The sequence below is a fragment of the Engystomops pustulosus genome, chromosome 6 (genome assembly GCF_040894005.1).
Source record: "Engystomops pustulosus chromosome 6, aEngPut4.maternal, whole genome shotgun sequence".
NCBI classification, from domain to species: domain Eukaryota; kingdom Metazoa; phylum Chordata; class Amphibia; order Anura; family Leptodactylidae; genus Engystomops; species Engystomops pustulosus.
The window spans coordinates 143,284,931-143,293,737 of record NC_092416.1 but is presented as its reverse complement, the minus strand read 5'-3'; positions in this window follow the sequence as shown (position 1 = coordinate 143,293,737).

Sequence of the window (8,807 nt, the reverse complement as noted above, 5' to 3'; positions counted from 1 at the left end):
TAGGAGCTGACAGCTGATCGTAGCCCCAGGGAATAATGGGAACACCGGCACCGGGGACTGGAGCGGAGACCGGATACTGTCCCTACTCCCAGCCGCCTGTCTCACCTGCCCCGGGAGCCCTGACTCCTCTCCCCACCGTAACATGATCAGCCAATCATAGAGAGCGCCAGGGCATTTAAACGTGACATCATTATCGCGGGAATCCTTAAGACAGAGGCCAGAGATTTAAAGGGACAGTAACCCGAAAGTGTGTGTAGTCTATTGTTCCCTGGAATCAGCCATGTAGTGAGGCGGATTCTGGTAGACTTTTATGGGATTAGTTATAATGTTCACATATTGCAGTAAGAACTGTATTCAGGTTTATGTGGTTTTTAGGCCGCCTCCACACACTGCGTTTGGATCACGTTCAGAATTGCATATGAGTTTAGAGAAACATGGGATTTGCATCTCTTACAGGTTAGACACGTTTCTTGTAAGGCCGGTGACACACGTGCCGTTTTTTTATCCTTCAAAAACGCATCATATTTGCATATTGGCTTTTTCAATGGGTCTTGGGGTGAAGGCACACGTGGCGTTTTGAACTCGATTTTGGCCTGTTTTTAAGCAGTCCGTTGAAAGACGCATGCGTTTTTGACCAGTTTAAATTAAGATAATTGGTCAAACCTGTCAAAAACGCATGCGTTTTTTGACGGACCGCTTAAAAAATGGACCAAAAACTTGTTCAAAACGCCACATGTGCCATCACCCTTAGTTTAAAGTGTCTTAACTTGTCATTTTCTCCCCTGCGTTGTTTTGTTTTTTTTTTGTCAGAGTTTTTTGAGGTGCGTTTTCAATAAGTTTTTTAAATCGCATGCATTTGTGGTCTGTGTTTTGAAACTCATGATTATATGCACAAACTGTAGGGAGAAGATGACTGGGTTTTTACAAATTCCAAGAGACACAGCTGCCTGCAATTACCACAAATCAAACACAATCAAAAAAGCAACATTTGAACGTGGTCTAAACTGCACTTGCATTGCGTTTCTAATCGCAATTTGAGCAAGTGTGAACGCAGCATTATTGAGGGTGCAACCACACATTCAGTTTTTCAGATGCAGTTTTAAATGCCCAAACTAGGAATGCAGTAAAAGGAGGAGGAGCAGCACCTCAACCCATTATGATCCACACCTGCTTTTGGCTTCAAAAACTACTTTAAGGGGGCGTCCACATGTACAGTTTTTCAGATGCAGTTTTTGATGCCCAAACCAGGAGTGGAGTAAAAATAGAGTAGCACTCATAAAGATAAGTCCTCACCCATTATGATCTACCCCTGCTTTTGACTTCGTGTGCCTGCACCCTCAAGGCGTGTTCACACGTTGCATTGTATCATGCTTTTTGCTGCGTTTTTGACACATTCCAAAGGCTTCAGCCTTGATCACGTGCTTGGGGTTACATTGCATCTGCTAAAACGCAATGTTACCTGTGATCAAAGCTAAAGCCTTTAGAATGCGTCATAAATGCAACAAAAAACCTGATGCAATGCAACGTGTGAACGCAGCCTTAGGGTGAAGACACACATGGCGTTTTTGGGCCGTTTTTAGTTCACATCGTTAAAAAAACGCATGCGTTTTTTGAAAACGCATGCGTTTTTGACCAGTTTGAATTAAGATAATTGCTCAAACCTGTCAAAAACGCATGCGTTTTCAAAAAACGCATGCGTTTTTTAACTATCTGAAAACGCACTAACTAAAAAAGGCCTAAAAACGCCATGTGTGTCTTCACCCACAGGTTCAGTTTCCTTGTTTAGCTATTTAAAAACCTTCATTGAACAGGAGATATAATCTGTAATCGGACCAAAGAAGCATCATAACGGAACGTGCAGCCTCATAATGCATGCGTTTCAAAATGCATTGCAACAGCTGAAGAGAGATTTGCCTGATTAAACTGGTGTTAACATTTGCATTTTAAAAAATGCAACAGTGAGGGTGGGGTCACAAGTCGCGTTTAACGCATGCGTTTAAAAACGCATTGGAATAGCTGAAGAGTGATTTGCCTAATTAAACAGCTCTTAACACTCTTAACGCATGCGTTAACCGCGACGTGTGACCGCACCCTTAAGGCATGTGTTAACATTGCGTTGCTGGTCGCATATTTTAACATGTGCGTTAATGGTTGTTTTGTAAACACGTTAACATCAATTTAATTAGACAAATCTCTCTTCAGCTGCTGCACTGTATTTTGATACGCATTAAACACCACGTGTGAATGTATCCTGAATGTACTTCTTTACAATGCGGCTTAAACTGCAACATGTGAACATGACGTTATATTTATGTAATGATCGTAGCGGCTATATCCTATCTGCTTACCTACAACCCTCCAGATTTAAGATTCAGTGCGCCTTTAAAGCGTCATTGCTGTCCAGTCGTATGTTTAATGGGTTAATCCGCTTTGTCCTCTTTGTTTTTGTATCTTAAACCTGTGAGTAAGAAGATTTAGCAAGGGATTTCAGAGAGAGAATATATCAGTCACCTGGAGGATTTATCCTTTTAGGGAAGGGGGTGTCGGGACATGGTCCAGACTTGTCTCTACAAAATCAAAAATACCTGTGATATTAGAAAGCAAAAGATATTCTGGGATTTCTGGAAAAAGTGGACATTGATAGGAGGAAAGGGTTAGCACCTGGACAGGTTTTTCTATGCAATCCAGATAATGTTTCTAACAGGGTTGTAGTTATCCATGGCCAGCGCCAACTTTGTGTGCAGCACTGCCTTGCCACATTCATTTCATTTAACGGACATACTATACATGACCCATGAACTACAGTGCTGCACGTACCTGTATGTTTTGTTTGATGCTTCCCAATGAAATTACAATTCTGGAGCATCGTTTTCCATATGTCAGCATTCACATTTGAAGTGCAATTCAAGCAACAGGAAACTCCTGCGGCCAAGACCCTCCCCCCATGGCGTTTCAAAATACAATTCAAGTGTGATGCGTGAATGCGGCCTCACACTGCAGTTTTTATTATTCCTACTAAAATCTATGTTTAAATTACTCCGGGGTGTAGTGTCAAAGAAGCTTATTCCAGTAGTGTTATTCCAGATGCAAAACGTGCCATAAAATTTACGTAGCTGAATATGGCTCTCCAATTTGCATATTTGGTGGAAATTCATTGGTGAAACATGCATAGATCTTCATGCTGAATATAATTTTAAATATTGTGCAAATACATTTAAAAAGGAAATGCTGTGCTATCTATAAGCAGTGTGTGGCATAGGTCTGGATTGCTGAACAGAGCTAAATATAACTTTAAAAGGACATCTATCACCACATTAAGGATTGTAAACCAACCATACTGACATACTGGTGTGCTCCCCTCTGGCAGGATTTGCTGTTCCTTTAGCTTCTTATGACCTTGTATTTAAGAAAAAAGATATTTAAAAAGTATACAAATGAGCCGGAGGGGCTTCAGGCTCCATAAACTCCTATGGAGTCTGGAGCTCCTGAGTCTCATTTGCATAATTTTAAAAGCCTTTTAAAAAAAAATACAGGGCATAAGAAGCTAAAAGAAGAGCAGATTCTGCCAGAGGGATAAACACCAGTTTGTCAGTGTGCTTGGTTTACAATTTTTAACCCTGGTAGTAGATGTCCTTTAAGGACGCAGCCAGTTTATATCTGAAGGCTCAGTCCCATTTTTTGGATTCTGACCTGCGTCGCTTTATATGGTTATAACTTTTAAACACTGTTACTTATCAAAAAGATTCTGAGGTTGTTTTTTCCTCACATGTTGTACTTCATTTTAGTGGTAAATGTTGGCGGATAAGTTTTGCGTTTATTTACAAAAAAAAGAAATGAAATTTGAAATCATTTTGTTTTCGGGCAGATAGAATTACCACCTAAATAAGTTGCTTTTCCAAGATGTCTACTTTACATTTCATAATTTTTGAAATGTCTGGATAATATATTTTGATGTCCCGTGGCTTAGAAATCGAATATTGGTTTTCTGTATTTCACTCCAGCTGCTGTAGAACATCACATTACACACCTCAGTTGCTGGAAAACATTATAATACACACCTCAGCTGTTGTAAAAAATCATAATACACACCCCAACTCCTACAAGACATCATAATACACCTCAGCTGCTGCAGAACGTCATGATGCTCATCTCAGTTGCTACTAAACCTCATAATATACACCTTAGCTGCCGTAGAAAATCATACACACTGCAACTGCTGCAGGACATCAAAGCACAAACCTCAGCTGCTATAGAACATTATAATACACACCTCAGCTGCTATAGAACATTATAATACACACCTCAGCTGCTCCAGAACATCATATTACACATTTCAGCTGCTGGAGAACATCATATTACACATTTCAGCTGCTGTAGAACACTGCCCCCTCTCCCCAGTATATAGGTAACCAGCACAATGCAGCCACACCCACTACAGTATATAGGTAGCCAGCACACTGCAGCCCCCCCCCAGTATATAGGGAGCCAGCACAATGCACCCCAGCCACATTACATAGGTAGCCAGCACCTTGCAGCCACACCTAATATAGTATATAGGTAACCAGCACACTGCAGCCCCCCAGTATATAAGTAACCTCAGCACACTGCATCCCCCCTGTATATAGGTAGCCCGCACACTGCAGCCCCCCTCCCAGTATATAAGAAGGCAGCATACTACAACCCCCCTCCACAGTATATAGGTAGCCAGCATACTGCAAGCCCCCCCAGTATATAGGTAGCCCACACCCTGCAGTCACCCCCTCCCCAGTATGTAGGTGGCCAGCACACTGCAGCCCCCTCCACAGCATATAGATAGCCGGCACACCACAGCCATCCCCAGTAAATAGGTAGTCCCAGCACAATGAAGCCTCCCCCCAGTATATAGGCAGGTCCAGCACACTGGAGCCTCCCTCCCAGCATATAGGTAGCTAGCTAGCATACTGTAGTCCCCACTCCAGTATATAAGTAGCCCCAGCACAGTGCAGCCACCCCAGTATATAGGTAGCACCAGCACACTGCAGCCCCAGCACAATGTAGCCTCCTCCAGTATATAGGTAATCCCGGCAAACTTCTGCCTACTAGTATATAGGTATCTAGCTCTCTGCACCCCCCCAGTATATAGGTAGGCAGCACATTGAAGCCACCTCCCCCAGTATATAGGTAGCCCCAGCACACTGCAGTCACCCTTCAGTATTTAGGTAGTCCCAGCACAATGCAGCCACCTCCAGTATATAGGTAGCCCCAGCACACAGACAACCCCCCTAGTTTATAGGTAGCCCTAGCACACTGCTGCCAATGCCCCCACAGTATATATGTAGAAAATCATAATACACACTTCAACTGTAGCTGCTGTAGTACATCATATTACACACCTCAATTGCTGGAGAACATTATAAACATTATAAAACACACCTCAACTGCTGTAGAACATCATATTACATACCTCAGATTCTGCTGCAGAACATTATAATACATACCTCAACTGCTGTAAAACATTATAATACACACCCCAACTACATCATAATACACCTCAGAACTTCATGATGCACATCTCAGTTGCTACTAAACCGCAAACTATACGCTTTAGCTGCTGTAGAAAATTATAATACACAATGCAACTGCTGTAGGACATCAAAGCACAAACCTCAGCTGCTGTAGAACATCATGACACATATTTCAGCTGCTGTAGAATATCATATGAGGCTCCGTTGCCACAGGAGCTGGATATGCAGCACACTGCCCCCCAATATAAAGGGAGCCAGAACACTGCAGCCTCCCCCCAGTATATAGGTAGCCCTAGGCCACTACAGCCCCTTCCTCCTCAGTATATAGGTAGCCCCAGCACACTGCATCCCCTGGTATATAGGTACCCCCCAAGCACAATGCAGCCCCTTAGTATATAGCTGGCCCCAGCACACTGCAGAACATTATAATACATTCCTCAGCTGATGAAGAAATCATATTTCACACCTCAGCTGCTGGAGAACATTATAATACATATCTCAGCTTATAATACACACTGCAACTCAAAAGGTAAAAGGTTCGGCACTCGGAAGAAGTCACCAGGATAAATAAAATGTAGTTTCTATTTCTTTCGGTCCCGGGAACATAACAGCTTTAGTGCTTTCGATCAACGTGTTTCGATGCAGCGCATCTTAGTCATCACCTTTTGCATTGCATGGATCCTATGGTGTGGATGTGATAGCGTGCACCGACGCTGAGACCAGGGAAGCTGGGATTGTCTTCTTTTGGGTGAGCTGGACATCCCACCCTCGGGTGTTCTTCTTATGTTGTTCATGACAAACTGCAACTTCTACGGGACATCATAGTACACCTTAACTGCTGCAAAAACTCATGATGCACATCTCAGCTGCTACTAAACCTCATAACACACACCTGAGCTGCTGCAGAACATTATGTGTATAGTTTCTTCTACATATGATATAACACAGCACACATTACTCACACATATACACATTCCCTGCAGATACACACATTCACCGCTGAATGTTTGCAGATTTTTACTCAAAACTACGCCAGGTTGGACCTAGTGTAGTTCTGTTTGTTTGTCAGCCACATCTCATAATGTATCCCCCATGGTGGCAGAGCTTTATCATACACTGGTGCGCATAGTCAAGAGCTGCTGAAGGAAGAGCAAAGCCCAGGGGTAAGCATTAAATAAGCCCCATTGTGTAGAAGGGGTCAGGAGAGCCACTAGTGATGGGTCATTCGCGAAAAAGCTGTCACAGAGAGCCGGCTCCTTTTCATGAACGATGGGAGTCGGCTGCCTTCTGTGGGCCGATTGCTCACTTTACCCCCGCCCCTAATTAACTCACCACTCCCCCATTATCCCCATAAAATCAGGTTAAAAGCAGAGTGGAGTGAGGCCTCCCGATTATATCGTTCAGGAGCCAGATCACTAAGAAGAGCTGGACTTCCCATCACTAAGATCCACTGGTGGGATGAGGAGGGGAGAAGCAGGACACAGGGCAGAGTAGGGGCTGTAATACAGGAAACACTTTCACTCTCTTCCTGTACAGCCCTGTTCTTCTTCCCGTGCCATTTCTTCTGTCACTGCCGACAACGCAGCAATCCTAGCAGAGCAGCGCTGGAGGAGCAGGGGAGGCAGGAGCTCTAGAAGAGAAGCAGCACCATACACACACTGCATATACAAGCATACATACACAGCAGAGGTGTAACTAGGAGAGGGAGCCTTCTGAATGGGGGAATGGTCCCCTTAACATATATACATATATGTATACTCACACATGCAAGGTACAAAATACATATATATATATACATACACACACTCATACAGTTCTACACTCATACACACACACACATTATATATATATATATACAGCATATACACATCACAGTTGTACACAGATTTTTAGCATAATATGTATATAATAGTCCACACCTCTATTCTTTAGTGAGTCAGGTTGAATGATGGGGCCCCCTGACACTGCCGGCCCCATAGCATATGCTATGGCTGCTGCCACTGATACAAAGCATGCATACAGCAGCTGTCGAACTAAAGAGGGCCTGACTTCACAGTATGTACAGAGGCTGTGATGGAGCGGCGTCAGAGCAATCACACTCCAGCTGACTGCCTCTCCACCAATCAGTGAAACCTCTGCATTGGCCCCACAGGTAGCAGCCCACTGGCAAGCTTCCCAGTACACAACATTGCCAGTCCCCCCTATGACTATGTTCTATATCTATGTTTAGTTTCAATTAGTTTTTATTGGAGTTTTTTTTACAAAAACTTTTTACAAACAAAACAAATGCAGAAATTAGCATTGGGCATGACACTTATAACCACATTGGTAGGCTAGGATTGGCTTACCATTTATACTTCATAGTACTTGCATAGTAGAATGGTTATATCCTTGCAGCGCTGGGGTCCTGGAGGTCCACCCAGGTCAACATCTGCAAAGAGTTTGTATGTTTTCTCCGTGTTTGCGTGGGTTTCTTTCTGATCCTCAGGTTTCCTCCCACACTCCAAAACATACTAGTAGGAAGATTAGATTGTGAGCCCTGTGGGGACAGGGACTGATTTGGCACACTCTGTGCAGCGCTGCATAATATGTGTGCGCTATATAAATAAAGGAATTATTATTATCTTATAGCATTAAGATATTGTAATACAGGTGGTCCCCTACTTAAGAACACCTGACTTACATACGACCCCTAGTTACAAACGGACCTCTGGATGTTGGCAATTTACTGTAGTTTAGTCTTAGGCTACAATAAACAGCTATAACAGTTACCACTGGTGTCTACAATGAAGCTTTATTGTTAATCCTGGTTCTTATGACAATCCAACATTTTTAAAATCAAATTGTCACAGAGACCAAAAAAATTTTGGCTGGGGTTACAATGATAAAGTATACAGTTCCGACTTGCATACAAACTCAACTTAAGAACAAACCTACAGTCCCTATCTTGTATGTAACCCGGGGACTGCCTGTAGTAAATAAACCGTGACTGTTGAACAATATAGCATTAAACAAACTAACGAGTCTCACACGTTTTTTGTTAAGCGTGTAGTCGTAGCTCCGTGGTAACTATAGGGAACAGGCTGTTATGTCAGAGAAACCTTAGCTGACCAGTGTGTCATTTTCTCAATGTTTCATTATGTGCTTAGGAAATTTGATGGACTGGTTGGGATCCATATGCCAGAATTTTTTCTTTGTCAACCTCCTTTACATACTCTGTCAGCGAGTGGGGTGGGGGGGACGTGCTTGGTCATGGAAATGTGTCTAAAAAGCGTTGGAAAGTGTAGCTGTGGCTGATCTTAG